This window comes from Numida meleagris, chromosome 5, assembly GCF_002078875.1.
Source record: "Numida meleagris isolate 19003 breed g44 Domestic line chromosome 5, NumMel1.0, whole genome shotgun sequence".
Classification (NCBI taxonomy): Eukaryota; Metazoa; Chordata; class Aves; order Galliformes; family Numididae; genus Numida; species Numida meleagris.
Genome location: NC_034413.1, coordinates 24,008,283 through 24,035,854, shown reverse-complemented (window position 1 = coordinate 24,035,854; position 27,572 = coordinate 24,008,283). Strand labels below are relative to the sequence as shown.

At 38.7% G+C, this 27,572-nt stretch overlaps 1 long non-coding RNA gene across 1 annotated transcript in view; it reads right to left on the bottom strand.

Annotated features, from left to right (window-relative positions):
- LOC110400453 overlaps window positions 1-27,572 on the bottom strand; it is a 158,150-nt gene that overhangs the window by 68,345 nt on the left and 62,233 nt on the right. The window contains exon 6 of the long non-coding RNA XR_002439857.1: window positions 12,551-12,638. This is a non-coding gene — a long non-coding RNA (uncharacterized LOC110400453). The remainder of the gene's footprint in view (window positions 1-12,550; window positions 12,639-27,572) is intronic.

Here is a 27,572-nt window from a genome sequence, read left to right as displayed (position 1 = left end):
CAAACTTTCAGGACCAAACCTCAATCCCAGATAGCATGCTTTTATTGCATTACTTTATAATGCATTACTTCACTGCATTTAGTAAGATTCCCACAATTTTAGAATATCAGCTAAAAACAGTTTTATTGTGATGAGTTGAGCCTGGCAGCTCAAATCATTCTGGAGTGACTGAAAAAATTAATAGTCCTCCTGGAAAAAGTGAGATGGCTGTTAAGTAACTGCTCAACGCTGACAAGGGACAGATATGGAGAACAGAAAAGGAAGAATCACAAAAAGGAAAAGAAATGAAGCAAAATGCTAACTTAATAGTGTTCCAGAAAAGCACCAAAACTCGTGAGATTTTGCTTCACTGATGTTTTCTCCCACAAAACAACTAGCAACCTTAAATCAAAGCCGTTATTACTTTCGTCAGTGTAGCAGTATTAAGAAATAAAATGCTTTACAATCAACCCCGTTGCTCTTAGTACTATTAGCACAAGGAACACACACTATAAAACACTGTTTAAAAGGTGCAATAAATAGCATCCATGGAGCTTTTTTTCTTTTGTAATCAGCCTTGACAAACTCTGGGCTGACTTTACCGATGTATTGACTCTGCCCACAGGCAAAGCATGTCTCTTTGCCACAACTGATCTTTCCTGGACACCCCTGCCACAGTGCAACTCCATTTGAAACAGCTGAAAAGGTCAAAGACTGTCTCTCCAGTTTCATACTAAATTTGAGTAAATTCATGTCTAGGCATCCAAAGTACTACAATTTGCTACAAGCTCTTTGCATGTGCATTGTGCTCTCTCTTTCTTCCCTGCCTCCATCCAACACTTTTGGAAAGCAAATTTGGCTTAAAGGAATGATTATGAAACTGTTGCTTAAAGGCATGACGTCCGAATTTTATACAGCTGTGCATGCCCTGCAGCTAACAACTGAGAGCAAAATCAGAGAGTAGGCTTTTCCATCCACCATTGAGTCATCTTTTACCCAGTCACGAAATCCAGAGCAATTGTGAACACAGCCTCCAGACAGCATTTCCCCAGCGTCAGCCATCAGAGCCCTTGCAATCTAAATTTATTTCCAGGAGTTAGATCAGTAGCTTGGCACCTACAGAAGTGGAAAACAGTGGAGAGTCACTCTTTCAAAGGACTGTCCTTCAATTAACTACTGACTGTCCCTCACAGCTGCAATGTTTCCCTAGTACACTTTCTGGGCTCCAAAAGCCAGGGCAGCCACCAGTTACTGATGCTTCCAGTCACTTCATACTAAGTGGAAGCATCTATTGATTAGGCTATAAGACTTACTCAGTAATTAAGAATTTATTACATATTTGCAGTATATTATCCAAATGAAAAAACTGAAAACTAAGAACTATCTTAAACACTTGATGTAAAACTACATAGGTTGCTCTGAAAGAAATGACTCCTATTTATTTCCATGGAAACTACAACAAATGTAAGAGCACAATAACACTATTTGATAAAGTACATTCTCAGCTACAATACTCTTTTTCAACAGTCACCACCATTAGCTATGCATTTTCACCAGCAATGAACAAGAGCCTGCATGCTGCGCTCATAAAAAATCTGCACCAGTGGAGCTCTGTAAACATTCAGCACACGCCAATGAATGTCAGTGGGTGCTATTTATTCTGCATGAAGGAATTCAGTTCCACACCTTTGCTTCATACACACTTCCATGTCAGATGCCATTTTCTCAGATTGCCCCTCTGCTGCCACCTGTCACATGGCAACAACGTGTAATGGGATATTGGTGGGAAGGTTCAACCTTTACTGCCATACCACGAGTATCCACCTCTGATGTTGTGGGCCAACATCATAAAATAGGAGACACTACTTTCAGAGAAGCCCTCATAATTTGAATAGTGAGATTAGAGTAAGGGAAATTATGAGAGCAACATATATTTTCTCAAGTACTTAATCCATTAAGGACAATTTTTGTTCATTTTAATTCCTAGTCAAACCTTGCCAACAGGTTGGTGGGCTTTCAAGTCAGATTTGCCATCACAGAACATGTTTTGCTGCAGAAGCAGCAGCAAAATTTCTTTTGACTTAAAAGCAGACATAAACTATTGCATTGATAAAGGAACTTTTGATCAGCGTAACACAAACTGTTGAAAGAGGTGATTTTTCTCTTCTTAATCAGCATTTTTTCATTTTTATCCTACACAAAAATTATACACTATATTTTTCAAAAGGAACAACATGTTCACTTATTTAAGAGATCTTTAGCTGTACATCCTGGAATTGCATCAACAACAACAATAATAACATTAATAATAATTTCCAAGTAGAGAAATTAAATTAGGTAATTATCTCCAACTCTCTCTGATCCTGATTAGAATAGAACAAATGCTATTTTCCAGTGTTCAACTCAGTAAAATACAGTCTAAACTTCTGTTTTTAAAAAGATATCAGGATGACTTCCAAGATGCTAAGCAACATATTTTAGTGTTCTGGGAGCTCTGAGAAAATAGCAATTTCAAGGAATTTAAAATTGACCACAAAGAGGTTAAAGTATATCTCTCTTCTGACTTCTCCTCCCAAAATCAAGTCACACTACACTACCTAGGTTTAACCCAGTTCTTACAGATGTCAGTGGAAGGACACTTGGCTTGGCTATTTCTCATGGCCATTTTATAATCTCTTTCATTGAAAGTGAAGTACAAAGAGAATAACATCAACAGAGGTAACTTTGTTGAACACAGTGCTCCTCCCCACCAAATATGTTGGAGCAGAGTACATTTGGAAAAAAAAAAATAATATTCATTCCTTAAGATAATAACTCAATCAGCACAGTTCCCAGTGGAGAGCTCTCCAAGGAGCTGGCTCCTGTTTCAGAGTGATTTTCAGCGTACCATCTCACAAGTACATGCCAACAGCTTAACCAGATGCAAGCAAGCCACACAATTATCTGCTGTCATCAGTGGAAGCAAAGTGTAATACAGCAGTGATAACAAAAGCGAGTATATTGTTTTCATCATTCTTGGTGGAGATACCACACAGCATTTGTGCTTCAATATTGCATTACTGCTCCATGGTAACACAGAGAGGGATTTGGCCAGAGTACAGGTTTTGTGTCCAGGTCTAGAACAATCAATGTTATCTGCGCACACTATTGAAGGCTAAAACTCCCTTTTCAAATCTGTGGTGTAGGTTTCACTTTAAATAAATAGCCTCATCTCCCTGAAAATGCAACACACAGAGGAAAGATAAAAGTAAATATGCGCAGACAAAGGAGACGTAAAAGTGAAAATCTTTTCTGTACAGATCCTGCTTTTTTGTCCCTGAGAGGAAGAACAGCAAAATCTCTCCCATGCACTTCAGTTGCTTTCTCTTCATGTTCCCCGAAAATCATTTCATTTATTTTTCCAAAAGTTTTTGAAGGAACAATCAGATAAGATATTTGTTTTTTTGACACACACAGAATGGGCCCAGTCCCAGAGCTGGCCCTGGTGCTATTGCAATACAGACTTTGTACAGAATTACACTTATGAATAAAAGTTACTGATATCTTGCAATTTCCTGCTGTCACAAAATGATGAAGCTCCTCTTAAAATGATGGTTCTGCTCCAGTGGATATATTCTATCTGGGGCACATAGAATATATAATAATATAACTTGCTCCATACACACGTGACACAAAGACTTTGGCCAGCATGAAGAATTTCAACTGGCAACCTCCATACTTGCACATCTGTCCCATTTCAGGCTGAACTTAAAGCCAAGCAGCTGAAAGTTAACACAGTGTGTATCCTCTACAGATTTACACAAAGTAGGCTTAACAATCATTCAACAGGATCCCACAGAAATTGCCTTTTACTACTAAGAGTGTGTTTATTTAATCTACAGCCTTGCTTTCACACCTGAAAATAAATTAAAACACAGTTGTGAAAAATAAGCCTTCAGCAAATTCCACTCTGGGTCCCAACTCTACATCATAGGCCACTACTACACAGTCCTTTCAGATTTCTCTCATCTTTCAAATGTTTTCTGTACTTGATTCTCCCTTTGAAACTTTGAAAAGGAGGACAAGATTTGGATTAATATTCTACAGAAAACTTACATCCTCCCATAAGAGATTTTACCTTTCTTAAAAATTATCCCCTTACCATTGTCATTAAGGCAAAGCAAACAGAATCACATGTGATCAACTGCAGGCACTGCCGGCTTCTTTATGTACTTCAATTAAAAACAAACAAAAAAAAAAAACAAAAAAAAAACCCAAAGACATTAATTATTTGCAGGTGCCTAAAGTGCTGTAGGTGATATGAGGTTCAACACGTGTGCTGTCTGACAATGGGTTTCCAAAGAGTTAACATATTGCAGCCAGAGTCCTCTCTGCCAGTGATTGCTTTTCTGTTTAGTTCTATAAATGAAATTTATTAAAACCATTACATGCACAGTGATGCCACGATATCCAGAGCAAAGTTACTAAATCTAAAAGAGCTTTTATTTAATCAGGAGATAGCTAACAGATGTAATGACTAGGGGATGAGGCGGATCCTGGTTTTACATTCAGCCCCTGACAACATGTTTTTATCACTTTCAATAATGTGTATTCCATATTTTCCTGAATATATTACTTTGAATAAAAAGTGGTTATTTCTAAAAATGCCTCATTTTTTACACCTAAACTGTTCTGCTCATGTGCCTAACTGGAAGTAAATTTTTTTCTCGTCTTCCAAAAATCTACCCCAGTCACTTTTTAATGAGCATCTATATCACCCCATCCATCTTGTCTGCACGAAGAAGGGATAACCTGCAGCTGAATTACAGAAAGCCTATTCTCCCAGTGGGATCTGAGATAAGATAGACTGCATTAACCCTAAGATTCATTTCCCAGCTAGGAATTCTCCCAAACTCTTTTAAGAAGATCACAGGAAACAGGCTGGGTAATGGTAAGAGATCTATTGAGTGCACTTTCATCACCAGCTTTCGTGAAGAGAGAAATGGTAATAAGGTCACAGAAGCCTGCAATGCTGTGGGTGGCTAGAAGACATTACAGTACAGTGGCATTTCAGCCTTGATATACAATACAATGTAGGCCCCAACTATCCACACATCTGGGATACTTTGTCCACATAGGATGGGGTTCAGATGAAAATTGTAAGATGCATCAGTTTCACTGATCCTCTCCATACAGTTTGCTCTCTATAAAGACTCCTTAAAAGTTACTTTAAACATAGGATTTAATTCTACTAATTGTCAGCAATTGCTATTTTCAAGGCATGATTATTTGAACTTTTGTAAATGTTGTTTACAAGCATGAACATTCGTACCTATCATCTAGCGCAGATCAGTCCTTTAAACCATAAAAGGCAGACAAGTATTTTGCACCGTACTATCAGTGTCCAAAAGTTCCCATATATTTTTTCTATGTACTAAAGAATGCAGACAAGTCTTAACTTGCTACAAAAGGGCTTCAAAAAAGTACCTCCTGTATCTGCACAAGTTCTAGCGAAGCACAGAGGAAGATGGGTACATTGCAGTTTAATGTAAAACCTACGTTTTAGAAAACTGTCTCCTGCTTCTCCTTCTTGTCCCCTACAAATAAATATCCCCGTATGTGAACACATGCTACAAACTCTTCCTCCCCCTACAGCCTCCAAGCCAAACACGTTGTACAATCTATTGTTTTCCCTAGCCTAACGTAACACCCTCTCCCTGCATTTCACGTTACAATGAGAACATCAAATTGCAAAGACATCAAACTTCTCACTTCTGTTTTTCTGTTTCCAGCAGCTTGGTGAAATCTCAGAACAGATGGAAAGCATTTTGAGAAAAGGTCTCCACTTTGAAAGCAAATAGAGGGTGAAATAATTTCCTCATTATTGTCTGTTTTTTAGTCATAACTAGCCACCATCTTCAGACAGCGAAGTCAGCTCTATGACACACATTTAGAAAATCCAAAAAATGTGAGCATTTATTCCCCATAAGCCTGGATGCTAAGACACTCAAGGAAGAAGGCTTTTCATTTTTACTAATTTAGAAGGTAACTAACTATTGAAAATATAGTTAATGTAAAAAGAAATCATACCATTTCGATACAGCAAAGAGCTCAGGAATTCAAGTCCTGCTTTGTAAATACTACTTGCACCTGGCTTTTATAGCTGTTAACATGATGAGGTTGAGAAATTAGATTTAGTTGTTCTGAGTTATCTTTTCTCTCATCCCCTCCAAGAGGTAACTCAAGCAACTGCACACTACATTTACCTGACCAACTTCCTCTTCAGATCATTCAAAAGTATTACAGAATCACAGAATAGCTTAGGTTGGAAGGGACCCTAAAATCACACAGTTCCAACTCCCCCTGCCGTGGGTAGGGTTACCACCCACTAGTTCAGGCTGCCCAGGACCCCATCCAGCCTGACCTTCATTAGATAATTTATTTTATTTGCTCATCTGTTTGAGTATATGACAAAGCAGGTTAAATGAGCTCAAGTATAAATCTAATCATTGTGATTCTTCATGTCTTTACATCTTCTTTGCAGCTGTCTTTTGTACAAAATCAATAGCACAGCTGATTTAGTGCCCTCTAGGACAGTTTCAGAAAAATTCTTCTACAGTTAATGTAGATGCAATTTTTCTCTGTTCTACTTCTGGCTGAGAACACAGGAAAGGTGCAATGTCAGGACAAATCCTCTGATTCTCAGTCACAGGCTGACCTCCATACACTCAACATGAATTAGAGCAACTGCTCTGAGCTGCATGATCTGTGACTTTCTCTGCACAGGGGAAGCTCAGCTTCTCCACAATACATACATCGTGTGGCACTCTTCAGTAGAGGGAGAGTATGTCTACAGGTCTGGATCCTATTCTGTGTTCAAAGACCTCTCTCCCATTGCTCGGTATTTAGTGGGCCTTGTCTTTATGGACAGCATAGTTTATATACTTTGTACTACAATGCAGTTTTTAGCAGCACAATACTACAATACTAGCAAGCAGGAACTGTGTAGTGAATGTGAAGGGTTCACAAAAATCATAGCATCTGTTCTCTCTAAAGCCATCATCCAAGTCACAGGTTTTAGCTTTCAGGAAAGAAAAAAAAAAAAAAAAAAAAAAAAAAAAAAAAAAGCCAAAGTGAGCTAGTTTTGTTCCTCACAAAGATGAAAACAATTTTCTGGGGCTTTGCCTTTCTACAACTTGCATATGCTTTTAAATCCCGATGACCCTCCTCCTACATACCTGTCTACTTCAATAAATCAAAAATATATGATCTCCTCACCTTAAAACTAATGGCAATCAGTTCTACATTATTCTAATAAGACTTATTTGCCTTATGAAAGCTTCATTATAAAATTTGTTTTGCCCATGGCTAAATACTATCAGAGGATTAGAAAACAAATAATATTGTATGCATGCTGTTAATGGGAAGTGCTGTTTTTATTTGAAAAATATTTTTAATAAATATGCAACAGAGAAGGCACCAATGAGGAGGATAAGAGCACAAAACTCTTTCCCTTCTCTCAGGAACGTTGGTTTGAAAGTAGTCCAAAACATGATGTGGAATAGATTTGGCAAGCAGACATTGATAAAACATATCATGTTCTCACCATGCAGTCTGACGCATTGTACTTGGCAGCATCTGCCTAGCAATGGACAAGAAATAAATTAGTGCAGAGACTAAATGACCACGAACTCATTCAGCAAATTTACTTCCTTTATATATGGGTTGAAGTTACTGGCGGAAACGTCTGCACTTGAAATCTGCATCTAACCAAGTACGTATATTTACTTGTGTCTGTTCTACATATTGCAAAAGGAAACATCCTCTCCCACAAAAGTTAATCTGTTACCAACTCCTAATTATCCTGCATTTGCAACAATATACACTGATAACGCATTCTTTACTAACTAGCTCATAGCCAGCAAAGTAAAACTCTCATTTTGTTTACTGCTTATCGTGTAAAATCCCATACTCTAAAGATAAGATTTCTGCTTCTCAGAATGCTATGAATGATTGCAAGCACAGCTTTCAATGCAGTGGTGGTCATTTAAATGTGCAGGTACTTCGAAAACAAAAGAGGTGACTAAGTATAAACATCTCAGAAAAGAAGTTATCCAACAAAATGGAAATAGTCTCCACTTGCAGTTCTGGAACTGCCAGGTTCCATAAATAGCATGAATTAAGTTTGGATGGTAGCTAAGACCTTCCAACTACTGAAGGGGAGGGGAAGTAGCAAAATCATACATTTAAACTGTAAATAGCCTAAATCTTATAGCATATTTTCCTAAGTATCCTAAAGGCAACGAGTTTGCTAGAACTGCCCTGAAAATTATTTGGACTCAGAGAGGGGTCTTTTGGAAAGATCGCTGTTTAAAGGTTTACTTTTAGGGAAGATTTAGTGCTAAAGCGTAGCAAACTGCATCTGTCTTGCCAGACCTTGCTATTGCATCCATTCTCCAGAAGTCCCTTGAGTTAATTAACCTATCCCCGGTCTGTAAAACCTTCAGTGGATGCAAGCAGGCCACAACACACAGTGCTACAGCAGGTGACAGTTTTGCTCCTCTCCTTTCATAAATTCCATACTAATTCATATCTCTATACTAAACTGAAAATAGCATGCCTTTCAATTATCTGCATCTTTAACCTAGTCAAGAGTACTGAGATGAGAGCACAATAGCATGAGAGAAATCACTCACAACACCTTCTATTTACTTAATGTGCATCTCATCTAGCAACTCCAAGTGAAAATTTGAATCTCCTGTAAACCACCATGTTTTCACGATATCCAGGAGCATTAACTGCATACCTCCACATTTTCAGATGACAAAGTTCTCATAACTCTTTATCTCCTAGCTGGTTAGTTCATGGTGATAGGTATGCTCATCTTCCCTTATGTGCATTTAATTAGTCATTGCTACTTTACGCTATTGTTTCCAACTTCTCTGTTAAACAGTGCCAAACAAATTAGCCTGCTTCTGCATGTGGGGGCTGACACCGTGCTCTGTACACAGGGAGTTGAGCACAGATAGTACTCATCACTCTGAGACCTGACCTGGAGACGTCTGTCAAGTCTAACAACTGAAAACTGGGTTACAGGTGGGACATGGACTGTTCCAGTGCTGTTGTGGATTTAACACATTGTAGTGTGCTGGACCACTGCTAGCAGAGTTGTACACATTGATAATAATGATTTTCTTGTCATTTCACCATTAGCACCACTGCACCAGTATTTAATATCCTTCCTTTCAAGGGAAAAACAAGCAGAAAATAAACCACACAGAGATCCTCAAACTATTGATGCTTAGCTAGTTATTGATGCATCTAGCACGTGCTCTCAGAGCTAATTTCACACAGCTTCCATTTGCATAGCAGATTTTTGAGAAGTACTGTCAGGGGGTAAGAGGGAAAAAGCTTATCTTCCTTGCCTCAGCCAGTCCTTTTGTTCTGAGGATTTTGACACAGATAAGGACTTTACTAGCTCTACTGGGAATTAAACAAATTGACTCTAATAGGGTTTAATGTATAATGATTAGCTCATTTATAAAAGAGTCTACCCGATCCTCAATTATTCAGATATGGGTCAAGATCAAGGGAGTACATCAAAACAAATCCTGCACCTGTAGAAGAATTCAGATGTTAATTAAAAGAGAAACAGATCAATGGACTCTAACCACATACAAAGGAAGAAACGTATTAGAATTAAGGAGAGTCAGTACACCACCCCCTCCACGTAACACTATTTCAGGTAGCATCAGCTGCTTATATTGTCTTGCAGCTTTTTTCTTTATCAAGCTGCTTTAAATGGAAATGTGGATCATGATCCATGATTCACAACTTGACATAGGTGGATGACATTTGGCCCACAAGAAAACGTTAATAATACACAGTTGAGCTATAGCTTGATAAATGCGTCTTACCCAGAAACATTGAAAGAAAATTAATCATGGCACATGTCACATGACATGTCATTAGCCTGAGACTCACTTGCTATGCTAAGATTGAGAGTCAACCCACATAAAACAGTTCTACAAGTCACAATTGATCAGCTTTATATTAGTCTTTTGCACTCATTGTTAGTTAAGGTAGAGTTAAAAAAATTGAAGTGTAAGAACATAAATGTCAAACTGAAGAAATTTAAACTGAAAGCAGATCAACAATAACAATACTAAAGCTCTGATCTCATTTTGTTCCGGGATGACTAAAAAAATTAGCAGTATTTCCTTCTACATAGACTGCATTTCCTTCCCTTCAGATACTTGTTTTGATTTGGGAGGGGCCAGACTTTCTTCAGACCTAAAGTCTGAATAGCCTTTCCTAAATATAGATGAATAGATTTGATTCTGTTTCCTGATACTCTTTGAAATGTCTTAACAAAAATGAAATAAACTGTTCAAAATGTATAATGAAAGTTATATGTAAGTGAACGTTCTGACTCTTACTGAAGACACAGGTTATCTTCTGGGTGAAGGCTGGGGCAGAAAAGCAATAAAAGCCTTGAGCACAGCACTACAAGCAGCTATGCAGCTGTTTCAGCCAGTCACTGCCAGGGCTCCCCATGCCAAACAGCTGCATCACCCATCACACAGACACTGCAGCCCAGCTCAGTGTAGAGCAGGAGTTTCTTAACTGAAAAGCACACGAAGCCTTGAGCCTTTCGGTGATACCAAGCTGTTATGTAGAAAAAAAAGAAAAAAGAATAAACAATTTTTTCTTTTTTTTTTAAAAAGGAGGGGCTGAAACCTCTCCTATATTTTAATTCCTCAGAAAACATTTTCTTTGTAAACAGCATTCATTTCACAGTGAAGATTCATCTTGTGCAATAATAATAACAATGAATTTTTCCTCTGAGGCTGAAAACTACCTGTAAGATTCAGAATATCAGAATAAGACTCAGAAATGCTGTGACTTGGAACAGCTGCCAAAGCAGCTCTCTGTGTGCTCCTCAACTCACTGCCCAACCTTAGATTGCTGTCTAATTCCACTTGGAATTAGAATTACTAATTAGTACTACATAATGTTAAATGTTAAAAAATAATTTTACGTTTGCCTTAAGTATAAAAGAATATCTGAGTGTGTAAAATAAATATTTTTTAAAAAAGCATATAAGTTGCCTGCAACTGGCAAATGCCCTCTCCATTTTCTGAACTCATAAAATTCAAAAACAAAGTGTCATAATATTCAAAAACAAAAGCGTCTTTTGATCTTTCCTACAGTTGTACAAGGGGCTTTGTCTGATCATGCAGGAATATTGGCTAGCATGAGGAAATAAATAAATTACTGAAATAATTTAGGCAGGCTTAAGAGTCAGAAAACTATCCAAGAAAAATGTCCGTGTAAATGAAGGTTTCTCCTATTGGCAGCGTATATTTCAAATGCAGAGAAAAAATAACAGATTTTGAGCAAAGAAATAAGTACACAGTAAGATGTCTAGGTAATGGAAAAATAGGGGTGAAATTTGCCATATACGGACCCAATTTAGTAAAAATAAAATTTACATATTGTGAACTTTAAGCTACTAAGTATTCTAACTTGATTATGGTACTTGTTTCCGCTTACTTATCCCTTCATGAACTCCTCTGAAAGTAGTTCAGTCTGAATCTAAACCTGAAAGAAATACTAACACCTCTTCCTGAAGTATTAGGAAAAAAAGTAGTCAGAGGCTTTAACTGCTCTCCTGAAGCCCTGGGTGTGATTTGATCCTGCTGAGAGCATCCTGGTTTTGCTGCATCACCATAGTGCTCAGCGTGAAATTGTTGCCCAAACATTTCCCTTGCAGATGTTTCTTCCCCTGCTGCTGATGCACAATCTACCTAGGCTCAAATGTGCTTAAGTGTGTGTGCAGGGTACTGAACTCACAACACTGGTGATGTAATTAAGCTGTTCCTGGCTAGCAACGGCAGCGACGTAGGTTGAAAATGAGTACTATTAAATTTATGCAGGGAGCACATATTTCAGAAGTGAGATGCAAGGTCTGTACATTCAAATAAACAGCCTGACTATTTCTTCTGTGTGGATTGTAGACTCCCTCTTTCTCACCCCACATGTCTACGTTAACTAAAGGCTACAGGGAAACCCACATAATTAAAAGGCACTGAGGTCATGAGCTGGTTATGAGGCAATTTAGGTTTCTTCTGCAGGCCTGCTGGGTCGATGGAGATACAAGTCTGCTTTCGACAGGAACAATGATCTTCTATTGTAAAATATGAAGGAGAAAAACATGATTTAGGAAAGTCTAGTGCCTCACTGAGACTTAATTGGATTTTCAGAGATGTGCATAGCATTCTGTTTCGCTTCAGGATGCATAGGGTTTGTCACTACTGAAGTATTGCATGTGAGATACATCACAGTTAACGTAGCACCCCAGTATCCGGGTAAATGTTTACTCAAGTGAGAAACTGCCCTGTGGAAAGTACTGCTTGAAAAGCTGTGCTTTTCTTTGATGTACAGCTAGAAAAAAAAAAAGATAATTTCCTGAAATTCTGTTTAGCTTCATGTTTCTGTGGTTCTCAGAAATCCCACTTGGATTTTTTGTGTGGTGGGAATCAGTTTGCCTTAGGGTGTGCGTGTGTGTGGGATGGCAGATTTCACTTACCTACCTGAGCCAGAAGCCATGCCTTCTCATACCATCAGCATTCTTCATCACCTTAATTAATTCAGCTTAGGTTATCCACCTGTCTAACCTGTAATGAGCAAAATACTAAGAATACTCACAATTGTGTCTCTGTACAAGGTATGTATTATATATGTAACTATGTATATTTAATATTTTATTTATGTCTAAAATATAAAACAAACAAAAACAAAACCCCCAAACCACCAAGAAACTGCTGTCCTTATTTCTCTTTCATTTTCGAATTGGAATTCACTGTGAGGCTTTGTTTTGTTAAGAAATAGGGCTCAGAAGTTAGCAATACAGAGGGGTGTTTCCCTTTAACTGTTCTTCCCTGTTCTTCCCAGCACCCCTCTTTTGTTGCTGAACTGCAATAAATGGCCTTTGTGTAACTGAGGACATGGCACAAAGGCGTCTTAATGTTCCCATTATTTGGGAGATGCACATCAAATTAACATTTTCACTTTCAACAGCATGATTCCTTTAGACAGTCAATTCCGACAAATTTCTGATTGTTTAATGACTATTCCATTTTAATGTCACTGATGTATTCTTCATTCCTCTGGGAATCTTAACGCAGAAAGCTGAGAATGTGAATTTTCCTTTCAAATTGTCCTTATCAGCATTCTTCAAAAACAGGCCTAAAAAAAACCCCACAAATTAGCCTACCAACATCTATACGTAACTGCTTTAAAACCAGATTCATGTCAAAGAGCAAAATTTCCCATGTGTACCTCCTGTCTATCCTCTTACAGTGAATGAAGTCTTACACTATTGCACTGATAGTTTGCAATGCTGTCCTGTTGTGTGTGTATTTTAATAAATACTGTGTATGAAGGAGTATTAGTAAGCAGCGACCCAAGAGCTCATGCATTTCTTCCACCTTACACCCTAGAAGAAGGCATCCACGATTCCCATCAAAATCACTGAAACACTTTTAGGTCCTATGTTTCTCACTTTCTTGCCCCCTGCACTGCCCTCTCTGCTGGGAGTGACTTACAATTCCCCTGCTGGGTTTCCCCGGCTGGAAGATGCTCTGCTAACCACGGACACACAGCCCCCTCTGCCAGCAACTGGTAGAAAATCTCCCTACATTTCAAAACGTTCCTTTTAATTGTAAAATTCAAAGCAACCTATTTTTAATAATGATCCTCGAAGTCGCTTCTCTCAATCTGTCATGGATATCCTTTATCCTCAAAAAAGTTTTAAAACATTTTAATTACATCTGTCCCAAAAGCGGCTATACTAAAAATATACTCGCAGGATTTCAGCACTTTGTCCAACTCAAGATGGCTATCATAGAGCACCAGTGGTGAAAGGATTCCAAATGCAGGCGTAATATTTAAACAAAGCTGCAGACACATCAATAATGAAAATCTGGTGAATCACTTACTCCTGACTCACAGCAATGTTTAATCCAGTATATCTATTTTGTGACAATGCAGACTGTTTATAGGCAAGACTGATAGCACCACCTATTATTAAGGTTGCTCAATACTTCCTCTTTTATGACCTCTGGTTTCAGTCTTTCTATACCTTTAACATCTAGCATGGATATAGCATACTGATATCCACCTTCAGAAATTTTGTTAAAAATTCATTACTTCCAGGATCGAGGCTATTGACAAACAGAGTTTTTGCCCATGTTTCCAAGAAACTGGAAGTCTTACTGAAACCTTTCAGTATTCTCTTATTCTGCAAGAACCTGAATGCTGGAGAAACAGAATTTGTGCATTGTGTGAGGCAGCTTAATACCTCTCAGTAACAGACAATGCTGTCCCAGTTGGCTGCATTCTTAACTCACAAAAGAGCCTGACTTAGTCGGTCAAAATGGCGAGGCCAACAGCACAGCCAGCCAGCAGTAAACTCAGAGGTTGTTTTCTGCTGGGATGTCTCATCCTCCCAGTCATAATGTCTGGCATTTCATTTGCTGAAAACCAGTAGTAAAAAAAAAAAAATAATAATAATTAAAAAAAAAACCAATCTAGAGTTAAGAATTGGGATTTTTTTTGCAGTATCACCTGTTTCCAGATACATTTTCAGGTCACAGTCACACAGTGCTACACACACGTTCTGGTTAGTTATTTACGGATACAGAGCAGGAATACAGAGCCCATTGCTTTGAGACACTTCAGCATAGCCAGAAGTCTTCCAACACATAGAGCTGCAGCTCGAGATCAGTGAGCGCAGACATGAGGTTTCACAGCTTCATAAGATCAACCTGACATTTGACCCACACGCTACTACACAGGCAAAGACAGAAGCGAAGAACTTTAAATCTTTTTTCATTATGTTGTCAGAAAACATGTAGGATGGCAAAGAGCAGAGACAGACCTCTAAGTAATGATGCAGTGCTGGCCAATTGGAAGGGTACCATAAAGGCAGCTACACAGTTTTTTTTAAGACAGTTTTAAAGGTTAGTCTTCACAAAATAGCCTCTGTTACCACCTCGTGTGGAATCCACATACCCAGACAGTAGAATAAACAGGCTTCCCTTGCTGCATTTCAGATGTAGCTGCTAAATGAAACCAGCAGGACTTCACAGTTGCAGGTCTCATTTCAGGTAACATTTGCACCTGATGTTAGCAGGGAGATAAGTGTTTCTGTGTTGATGTCACTTTATGTGCTGACAGAGAAAAGCTCGTATCTGCTTCTCGTACCCTGAGCACTCTCATTCAGTTATGCAGTATTTCTTTCCAGCTTGTGGCCTACCTTTCTCACAATGGTAAAAGTGTCCAAAAAGCAGAACTATCTATCTCTAAGATGCAAGCTTTAGGTCAAGTAGTTCTTCCAGGCTGGGATTTTTACAATTGCTAGTTTCAAACTCCAATAAGGAATGAAAATACCAAGAGTAGCCTGAGCAACATTCTAATCCTACATTTACAATGCTCTAGGCTATACAAGGACTGTCCATCTCAAAACCAGGCAGCAGGCTGCTGTTATCCTCAGTTAAAATTACTTTTAAAACACGTGCATTCACAGAATCTACTGCTAGTATGCCAATCTCACTGAGCCAGATTTGCAACTCAAGCATGCATATGAACATAAGAAATACTTCCTGACAGAAACACTAGAGAACACAAAAGAGTTGAGGTCTAATCCATCCACAGAATCAAAATAAAACAATCTGTGATTCTTTACGTGGCGTTTTGCTAGTGCAGATTGTAGCTCCAGTGGAACCACAGTTCCTATTCTCTTTTGCATCTGTGAGGAAGAAGAGTTCTGTCTATACGTACCCCAGAGAGTAACTGCTAGAAAAGACAGATACCACAGCGCCATGCTTCATCTGTGACATTTAATTCGGTAATCTCCAAAGAAAGCTTCAGCACAGAAAAAGGGCTAGACAGTTCAGTTTTAACTGCTGTATTCTGCTTTTAAGTGTCAGGAAAAAAAGACCGAAGTAACATAATTAGCTGGTAAGTCAGCACAGTCTCAAAGACAACAAACTTCAGGGTAGATAGTACATGCCTTCACAGGCAGCATGCAAGAAAAACAGGGATGCAAAGGCATGTGGAACGCTCTGAACATCACACCAGGGTGATCATAATCTACAGAGGAAAGATCAGTCTGCTGTTCACATTCAGGACAGTAATCAGGTCACTTTTGCAGTGCTGTTGGCCTTCACTGGCCTGTTGCCTATGCTGGAGTCATTCGGCTGTCAGAGCATCATGCTGCTCCTGCTGCAGCCTTTCACTGCTGCCAGCCCCTGAATTACTGGAAAATTACTCAGCCAAACAGCATGGGGGTAAAAAAGAGAATCCCAGAATCTCCCCCCATTACAGATGAAAAAGAATACTCAATTGCTATCTGTACAGAAAGAAATTAAATAAACTCACATTACCTCATTTATGTACCATAGTTTTTAAATAGCATTTATGTTATGAAAAGACGTCAAAAGAGTAAAATGAAATTGCTGGAGATGGTCACATGTGAACTAAAGAAATATGAAAGTTTGAACTAATTAAATTCATTCAAAGTTAGACTTTATTGCTTGCAGTATTTTTTCCACTATCTTGTTTCATTCTATGTAGAAACTCAGCTTTCAGTATTTCCTAAAGATTTTGAAAACTAGCCATGAGAAGTTAAGTTAGGGAACGGAATATATGCCTCAGTCATTATAGTCCAAACTTAGTTTTTGTAAAGAATGCCCACAGCAGAGTTTGAATCTCAGACTGAAATGGGCCAAACGTTGAATTCTGTAAGTCAGTTTGAGTTTGTTTCTAACCATCTGTACTGACTCCCAACTTCAGGGGAGAAGTGTTTTTTGTAAGAATGCACAACCCTATGCAGGTTGTACCAGCCTGAGATTTCAGCCAAATTATTCCCTTTTTAGAAAGCATTTGCTTTTTTTTCCCCCAGCATTTCTACCATACAATATTCTAGTTTTTCTGCTGTATTACCACAAAACATTCCTAAGTGGTTCTGCATCTTTCATGACTTTTTATGTCTTCATCTTTAAATCTCAATTGTATAGTAAACAAAAACAAACTTAAAAGCTACGACAGAAAGATTTAACTTCTAAATGTGTCCACAGAAAGGAGTCATACATGTCATTCTGTCTTCTAAGCAGTCATTCAGATACCTCTTCCTGTAGTTGATCTTTTGCCAGGTCTCAGATCCTGATGCATCACAAGAGAAACATACTAATGTTTGCAAACTAACAAAAATTCATAGAATACTAAGGGCTAAAAACATATTCCTTAGAAGGATTTCAATGTTTGTAACAGTAGCACCCAAAAAAACCAGTGGAGGTTAGGGTCTTTCTGGGAGGTGCTAGACATAATAACAAAGGCAGTTCCTAGCAAAGAAATTGCAATCAAGACGTTCAGATGCTTCAGAGAAAAACAAAGGTGGATGAGAAACAAGGCAGAATGAAAAATAAAACATCTGAAGTCAGCTGAAGATATCTTTGGTCAATTACTTTCTTCATGAGCCATTTTTGGGGAAGTTTTTAAGTGCCTTATGCCAGTAAGGGTATCTATAGTCTCTCAAGTAAATACATAGCATAAAAGCATTCTCAGTTGTAGCAGCTCTGGTAAGACGTATTTTGGAACACAACAGGTAGAAAACAACTTTCTCTTAAAAAAAAAAAAAAAAAAAGAAGGAAGAGAACATGGTAGAAAACTTATGCCAAGTTGGAGAATTGTGAGGTCTTCCTTTACATGCACATTCTTTTACATCTTTATCATATCATGCATACATGTATGTAGTCACAGTACTTTCAGAGTATCTTATCATCTGAGAACATTAAAAAAGATAAAACAGCAGGAGGTCTGGATAGTCTTACCACAGGTCACATTCAGGATAGGACAGCAAACATGAAGTGGGTTCCAAAAAAATTCTACACAGACCATTTATGACAAAAGTCAATGAAGTTATAAAGAGACTTTTCAAAACTTCCACGCAATGTGCAGCTCAGGGATGCTTTCCACAAACTCTCATGAAACTTGACAAATAGTCCTAGGGATAAGGTGGAAATTCAGTCAGGACCCCTGGAATGGCATCAAAGGACAAACAGAAAGGTTGCTGTAGAAGTCTACAGAGAGTGTAAAGTAGAGCTTTAGAGTCAGCATACCTTGATGTATAACTCCTGTCACATACAATATGCCCCTATACCTTTTATATACATAGGAAGTTTACATATTAACGTTCGCATGATGGTAAATCGGAGGACTGCTTCATTAGATTTGAAGGAGCACTTCTCCTCAGGCAAGGCCTCTGGTTTGACTCAGATTGAATTACAAAGCTAAACAGAACAGGAAGGATCTGTGCTCCTAATTCTGTTTGATAGATCTCTTTGTCATTTTCAGATGCCAGATTGAAGATAGCTGCCTCTTCCTTGGCAAAGAACAGCACTTTTAAGCTCCAGGCTATCAGAGAGAGCAAGCGCCTACAGTACGTGCACAGACTGACAGTTGCATTAAGATGTTTCCTGCCACTTTTTAAAAACTTATGGCAACTTGCTCATTATTAGCCTTCCATAGCTGCCAGTAGTTCAGCTGAAGGAGATGAAGTACAAAGTCACAGCTGAGGGTGCTCTAGGCTGTAGCAAAGCACAGTAACCACAGACCTCTGCCTGTGCGCTGACTGGGGAAGTTGTCCTATGGGAATGGGAGAGAAGTTTAGCAGAGATTACACAGATTGATTGGAAAAAGTCTTCAGGAAATTATTTTGTGTTCTCCCACTCTTTCTGAATCTGTGGGGATTTAAAAGCACCTCATGTTCATAAGAGTTTCATGTCTAGTTATGGTTATTGAAATCCTTTATCCTAATTTGCTGTACAATTCTCAAAATACTGATTAGGAAGAAATAGACAAAATGTGAAGGCAGATCTGAGAACATTTGGAGCCCATTAACAGAACAAATTCATGGCTTCTGTTCTCTTATCCGTATTTAGTGTTTGTAGGGAGCTTTTGCTTTCTGCAATTTAGCAGGTGCAGGCTGAATAGACATAAAACTTACTTAAGCCAATATAGTTTTGTGTGTGGACACTTGAATATCAGTTTAAATAAATGTAATACCATCCTCACTATGGAACTACCGTACCTCAGACCTGCAACTAAAAGCCCATAAATTCTGTCCCCTACACCACGCTTTCCAAGACACTAAGTAACATAACAGTTGGAATACAAATAACAAAGGCAGAAGGTTTCAAGAGTTCTCAGGGAGTCAGCAACCAACTGCTGCTCTGCTCCAGCAGTAAGAGATGATCAGGTCCCCAGGGCTCAGAAATGTCTGATCCACTATGACTATAACATGTTGCTGTCACACAGGGCCTTTCCCAAAAGAGTTTGTACACATAGAAAAGAGAAATAGTACACCTAACAGGCGCTCTAGAGGAAAGGTCAGTATTATTTCAATCGGTCAGCACACATACAACCTAAAGATTATTAAAGTAATGACACCTAGTCCTCACTGAGCATTTTTTCACAGATCTCAAAACACAAAGTTCATATCTCAAACTTCAATAGATAGAAGAACAGAAGCAGTCTGCCCAGGACAAAGACAAGACAAATCTCATTAGAGTCCCCCTGTTCCATTTTCTAGCCTTTATTCTTCACAAATCTCATAGCCCTAATTTTTCCATAGATTTCAATTCCTTAAGACAATTATCCTATAAAACAGATGACCCAGGAAAACAACTGCAAAAAATTAACTTTAAATAAACAGCTCTTTTTCAACATGGTACAAGTAAAAGAACTAGTACCAAAACATCTGCAGCTGCTGCTAAAAGCTCCTTCGCTTGTTTATTTCAGGCTGGCCAGACTGTTAACTGGCAATCAGGCTGGGAATTTGCAGCTGGGGGGCAGAACAAAGAAGGGATGAAAATCATGCTGATTTGAAATAAATCGTTGTCACCTGGAATTATTTCGGGACAGCTGGAACACACAAATGCTCCAGTTTTTTTCTGGAGATGAGGTTCTATCCCTGAAAGCAGATAGACATTAGGGAGTAGGCATGAAGTGGGGTACATGAGCTAGACAGAAAGAGAAACAGCTCCTGTTTTTTTCTATGCTCATCCCACTTTTCCCAAATCCTCACTATTACAACACTGTTTCACAAAGTTGCTCTAAATTATTCATTGTCAAGATCTCTCCTTGCCCCCAGGATCACTTGGCTGAATGCATTCATTATCCAAGCTGATACCACAACTCAACCTGAGGCTTTGACCAAAAAAAAAAAAAAAAAAAAAAATTATGTCTCCTGAGGTTTCCCTTACTTTAATAGCTGAAAAGTAATCAGTTCTAATGAGCAGTCTGAGAAGACTCAGTAAGCAGGAGCTCTCCAGCTGGACCAATCATAAGTTTGAATCTTATCTTGGCAAACAAAAATGTTAAAATAAACATAATTAAAATGTTTATTTGTTCCAAAGGGACACTTAATGAACAATACAAAGAACATCCACGAAGTGGTATAAATAATAGGAATAAACAATCATGGACTAATAATGCAAATGGGGAATTTCCATATTCACATCGGCACAGGGCTGGAATCGTAGCAGGGCCTCATGCCTATGGTGGTGGTTTCCAGGCTGCAAGGTGCATGCACAGCAGCTGGGCTCTGACATAAGACACTGAAGCACTGGGGAACAAGACTGGCTAGGTGACCTCCAAAAGAAGAAAAAGATTAGCTTGTGCTCTGCAGAGTGATTTGGTTTAATGACTTCTTAATCCCTTTTTTTTTGACCTGAATCATTCATTTGAGGAGGAGGTTGTTAGGGTTGTTTTTTGTTGTTTTTTTTTCTTTTTCTTTTTGTAAGGTACAATTAATGTGTTGCAAAGTAAAACAGTATTGGGAATTTGACCTTCGCTTTCTCTAAATCTTTTGGTCATTTCAAATGAAGTTAGCTGTATAATCTGGAAAAAAAAACTGATTTGAATGAACCAATCTGTTCTACCCTAATTTGTTTGTGGTGATTTCAGCTCTTTTTAAATGCATGTAATTTTGTCAAAGGCAAAACAAACAAACAAACAAACAAAAACCTCTATAAGGTCAATCAGCCTCATACAAGATTCTGCGGCTGTGATAGAGCATCTGAGATTTGTGAGACAGTGCATCAACAGTAAGTCCCAGGTTTCAGCCTTAGAAATAGCTAAATCAGTTTAAGAACCATAGCATTGCTATTTTTTTTCTTAGAGGTATTTTTTCTTTTAGTTAATCCAGATCTTTTCTGTAATTCAGCTGACCGTGTGGCCACACGTATTGTTTCTAGCACAGAAGGAAAACAGATGTGGAGGGAAAGCTAAAGGTAAAACATTCTTAATTTTGGGGGAAATACTTATTTAGAATTTTTTAAGCATTGTTTTGACTCAAAGTTTGTATGGGAATATTTTTATTCATTTATTTTCCTGAGAGATGCTGACAATCTGCACAAACAGAAAGCAAAAAGCAGTAACATTTCAGAGATCACAGCTAACCTCAGTGTCTGCTGGTGAAGCATATGACATAGGTCACTTGAGAAGAGCAGGAAGGGCACAAGGTAAAAGACAGCGACTGTGTTTCTTTTCTTTGCTCACCATTTATTCAGGTCACACTGTCCAAAGAAAGATAAATAATTCCTAAATTTACTGTTAGAAATACTGTTCACTTATACTCAAGTGAATCCAGTTTTTAACACCAGAACATGGAGGGTATTTTCATGCTGTGAAGAATCTCCAGTTGCAGCTGAGGGTCCACAGATCTGAACAAGTTTAACTTCTAAAGTAACAAACACGGCGACCAAACTCTTGTGCTAATGCATGCAGTGCGTGGGCAAGGACTAGATGAAGCCCATTACATTACTGTTATCATTTGAGTACTATTAGATGTTTATAGCATTCGTACAAAATCCTATGTGTAGTGAAATAGCTTCTACCTTATAAAGTCTACCACCTCGTTCCTTAACCTGCCAGAAATATTCTTGCCACAATAGAGATACCTCAGTTACTTAATTCCACTTACTGGCAATTTATTCAGGAACACAAACAAAACTCTGCTTTTATGTTATGTTTTTTTTCCATTCAGCATCATTGCTAAATTTAAAACTGACCACTTCTGCATTAGGCAAGCCCATTTATTCACAGCTGAAAAGTAGATAGAAATCTATGTAGTGATTTGTGGTCTATTATTCAGACATCAGTACAAGCAAACCAGACAAGATGTACTCCCTGGAAAATAAAAGCTACGAAGTAGCATAGGAAATCTATTTGTCTGTAATTAGTAGCCATTTCCTTTAATGAATGGCTCCTGTTTAAACTTGGCTCCACCTTTTATGACTAGAGTTTCTGGGAGCCTTGTCATGCAGAGAAGGGTGGATATTACCTCTGCACCAAATATTTTATTCTTATGGTACGATTTCTATCTGATATATAATGCACACAACTCTGTTTTTGTTCACATTCTCCATTACTGCTTTTCCAAACAAAATAGTTAAAGATTTTAAATTTCGTTTTGCAAAAGGGTGAGGAACTGCTCTGAATGGACTTTGAGGAGTTTAATCACTTAGAACGTAAGAGGGAATTCATAGGCTATACTATTTTCAATAACTTGTTAATCTGTTCTGCAAAGAAATTCATTGAGTATTACAGTGGAAAAGTACAAATCTTACCACAAGTTTCTTGTAATGTGCTACTGCACTGGGACTTGGCACGTCTGCCTACCTCATCTAATAAAAAAAAGAGATGTTTAGAGTATTGATAACTGAAACGGATAAAGTAAATTGCAGCTTCTGCTGTGCTTTGGTATTTGCAAGCAGTAACTGGAAACTGTTGTGTTTTTGCCATGAAAGATAATAATTATGTTTTACCTCAAATGTGTCTGCAGAACACATCACTGATAGTGATGGCCTTCAAGATGCACGCACAAGCAAACGTTTCACTCAAACAAATTACTGCTCTGTGGAAGCTGGAGAACCAGTGGAGAACACAAGTGAAGTGTAACTGGTCAAAAAGTTATCTTTGCCTCTTTTTTTATTTTTCAACTCAGTCCCTCGGACACGTTCTGTGTTTTGTCTGTTGTTTATATTACTAGTATTGAAGAATTCAGGAGAGGAATTAGAAAACCAACTCCATGTATTAAATGGAAGATATTAATTCAACCAAGTGTAAGTGAAGCTGTGCTTGCCAGCAGGAGGGAGACAACTCCTGTGCAGTCAGATGCCACAAGAGAATCTTCTGCCAAAACCCTCTAAAAAGATATTATGTTAAAAGCACTGCATCTTCTTTCCCCCTTGAGTCACTTCTGTCCCAAGGACACCTTCTTCTGCCTGCGCAAGCAGTAGCTTTATACATGTTAACCCCTTCACAGATGTCACACGTTAAGCAGGACCAAGAAATATCTGATTGCAGGATATGGTGTGACCTCGATTTTTTGCTGTATGAGTTTCACTGCAAAACATACACAAATCAGGTATTACAATCAGCGCAATCTCAAAATCTCTGCAGTTTGCCCATTTATTCACACTGATGATCAGAATCAATATGCCAGTCTTGTTGAGATAGTTAAAATCTGATCCAATACCAGAAATTTACAAATGGTACTTTCTATGTTTCTTAAATAACAGAATGAATCAAATTCTTGACCGTTCTGCAACTGGATTTGAATTTCATGCATTTTGTATAGTTCCCAAACAAAGCTAATGAATATTGCTGTGACTCACATTAGCAATCACACCACATTAAAAAAAACGTCCTTCAGGATTAACTGAGTGAGCTAGAGGGCATACTGCATTCTCAGTAAACTCAATTCCTTCTTCTCTTGATAAATGTTATCACTTTCTTTATTTCAGTTTTATATCATTATACTCACCTGATTGACTGAAGCCCATTTAAAACCAGATCATAACTGTGATCTATTTTTCTTACAGAACAGTGAGAACGAATATGATGAATTAAATTCAGACCGCATCACACTTCAAAAATTACCTAAACACTCACATCCTGTTGTTCTCATTAACACTTCCTCCTTTTCTCTCCAAGCAATACTTTTATGAAAAGTGATTTATCACAAACCAGAAGTACGGTAGACCCAAAGGTGTCCAAAATGGACAATACATGAAATCTCATTCTTAATATAATTTATTTTTTTATTACCAGGCATGCCCATTAGCTGCTGAACAGTGTGTGAAGTACATGAAACCTACCTAAAACTAAAAACTAACTATAAAGTCCTTCACCTGAGTCAGGGCAATCACAAGCACAAACACAAACTGGGCAGAGAACAGATTGAGGCAGCCCTGAGGAGAAGGACTTGGGGGTGTTGACTGATGAGAAGCTCTACATGAGCCAGCAATGTGCACTTGCAACCCAGAAGGCCAACTATATCCTGGGTTGCATCAAAAGAGGGGCGGCAGCAAGGCGAGAGAGGTGATTTCCCTTTCTGCTCTGCCCTCTTGAGGACCCACCTGGAGGTACTGTGTCTAGACCTGGGGCCAACTACACAAGAAAGATGTGGAACTGTTGGAGCAGGTCCAGAGGAGGGCCACAAAGAAGCTCAGAGGGCTGGAGTACTTCTCCTATGAGGAAAGGTTGAGGGAGCTGGGCTCCAGCCCGGAGAAGTGGAGGCTCCAGGGAGAACTCATTGTGGTTTTCAGTGCCTAAAGGGGGCCTATGAGAAAGCTGGAGAGGGATGTTTTACAGGGACACGTAGCGATAGGACAAGGGAAAATGTTTTTAAACTAAAAGACTTATATTACAAATACAGAATAAATTCTTCACTATGAGGGTGGTGAGGCACTGGCAGAGGCTGCCCAAAGAAGCAGTGGATGCCCCATTCCTGGAGGTGTTCAAGACCAGGTTGGTCAGGGCCCTGGGCAGCATGATCTATCAGGAGGCATCCCTGCCCATGGCAGGTGGGGTGGAACACGAGGATCTCTAAGGCCTGCTCTAACTCCAACCATTCTCTGAATTTGTGCTTCTGTTCTGGATAAAACTGAACACACTGCATTTTTATCTTACCTTTAGCACTGATTTAATGAAAATAGGCTCACATCTTAAAGACTTTGTATATAAATATACAGAATTTTATGGATAATGCCTTGAAAACAATCTATTTGAAATTAAGAATCGGGAGAAATTTAGATTGGAAAAGTCAAGATCTGAGTATTTCCATTGATAGAGACTCCTCATGGGCACCCATTCCAGTATCTATGCAATTTTTTTTTTTTTTTTTTTTTGCTTAGCATCCCAGGATTATCCCTACTCGATATCTGCATCCATTGCCCCTTTCCTGGCTCCATCCTTACCCACTGGATGCTTCCATCCCTGCCAGCCCGAGGTGCTCCCCAGCCCCGCAGCACAGCCCAACAGGGCTACCCCTCAGTGCCAGCAGGGCTCAATCCAGCTCCCCTGTACTGCAGAAATGAGTGTGCTTTTCTTCATAGACAGTCTGTATTGTCAGCACCTTACTTAGTTACAGACATTTGTACGTATTAATCTTGCAGGAATAAGAGGAATATACCTGGCACTGGCCCAGAAGTTCAAGCTTGTATCAGCTTCTGGATCTAAACCACGTGTCTGTAATGACAACTTCTAACAAGATTTAAATTATAAAACTGGAGTCCCTAAGTTATCTCATAAGCATATATTTATTTTTTAACTCAAGCTTAAAATTAACAAAGGGGCCACAATCAGAAGCATGCTAAAAATTAGACCAGCAAATGTTTTCAAGCCTCTGAGAAAACATTTTAGTGAAAACTCAATTATTAAAATTATATATTCTAGTAAAGGCCTTGTTTATCATTATTGTTCCATTAGAGCTCAGACCTGATATTCTCTCTGAACAACCTCTCCTATTTCTACTTCAAATTTCATTGTACCACAAGAGGCTGGATCCAGATCAGAAGTTATCAGTCCAAAACCAACCAACTCGTGCAGTGAAGAAGTTCTGCCTGCTAACGGTAGGACTTAATTTAGCTCCACAAGCTCTCAATTGAAAAAAAAAAAAAAAGCGCCAGTGCTGTCTGCCGACTGCAGCCATCCCAAATTGTGCCATGTGGCCACTGTAGAAGGCAGAGGACATCAGCTGTCCCACCACAGGAGCCATCTCCTCATGCCGCCAGCAGCATGCCATTAGAGCCTCTTAGGATAACAAGCCCTGCATAAACAAATTATCTAACAGAACAGCTCAGACAAAAAATGCTTCATCTTCTAGAATCCACAGTTCTAATGTTTCAGTAATGTGGAAAGTGAATAAAAACGTAGCAGAAGCAGTTCTAAAAATCTTTAAATAAATAGCTTTTCTTATGAAAGATAATGTCACAATACAGAACTCAGCCGTTGAAGCCAAGTCAAGTCTTTCCTAGTTCCATCCAGCATGTGATAACAAGGGAAGCGCTAAGCACCTGACAACATCAGCAGAACCTGAATGCGGGTTTTGTACAACAGCAATTCCTATGAACTTTTGCAGTGGAAAAGGAGGAAATTACAGCTTTCCATATGGGCCACTTAATCTGAACCAAGCCTTACAGCACACAGAGCTGAAACTCAACTCGATAGCTAAAACAGCTGTTCTCCAGCTTTTATTAACAGTTACCTAAGTCAGTCATACTGTGCAATTTGTCAGCACCCACACAGTACCTCAGTGGAGAGCACAGCTCCATCCACACTTGCAGAAACCCCACAGCCCTCTCCCAGTGCTCTCTCACCACCCTTAAGGGCTTGCAGAGGGCAGCAAAGCAAATGGAATAACACAGGTTCATAATAAACAGCTCACAAGAGCAGTGAGCCATAGAGCAAGAGCAAGAAAACTGGATAAGGTGCAGGAGAAGGGAATTTTTGCTTTTGTGCTTAAAAAAAAATGTTAAGGAATTGATGTCCTCGTGATGTCAGCCAAGACCATCTCGACAAAAATGAGCTAGAGAACACTCAGGGTATTGACAGCCCTAGAGAAGAAATCTATCTGCAGCTCTGCTTTAAAGTACATGAACTGAGAACGCTCCCTGCTTAAAAATTATTTTGGTTTAAAAAACGGGGGGGTATGTAGAAGTTGTGCTATAGTATTTCCAAAATGAAAAGCCAAAGCATTGTTTTGAGGACAAATTTAAACACTTGAAAATTAAAATAGTATAAAATATTTAGGGTGTAATTACTTAACTTGAAACAGATATCCTACCAGTTTACATTACACTATGCATTTTAAATTCTTTCCTGTCAACATAAAATTATTTTATTGAATTTACTGCCGAGAAAGCAAATTCCCAAGTGATTCTTTTCTGCATATGAGGCAGAGCAACTTACAGCATCCATAGCTAAAAATGTTGGTTGGACAAAAACCATTCAACCACATTTTTCAGCTTCCTGCATCCTTGGACCACTTCTCATAAATGTATCACCAAAACTATAGAAAACACCTTAATTTTAGGTGTTGTTTGAAATATAATCTGGTTATCAAAATAAAACAACAGAATAGCAGAGAAAGAGGAATCATAAAGCAGCCTCACATTTAATTGGTACTTTTTTTGCTCTACAGAATGAAAGTAAGGCCCAGGTCTATGAACTATCTTCCAGAGGATGCCCTCGGTCAAGGG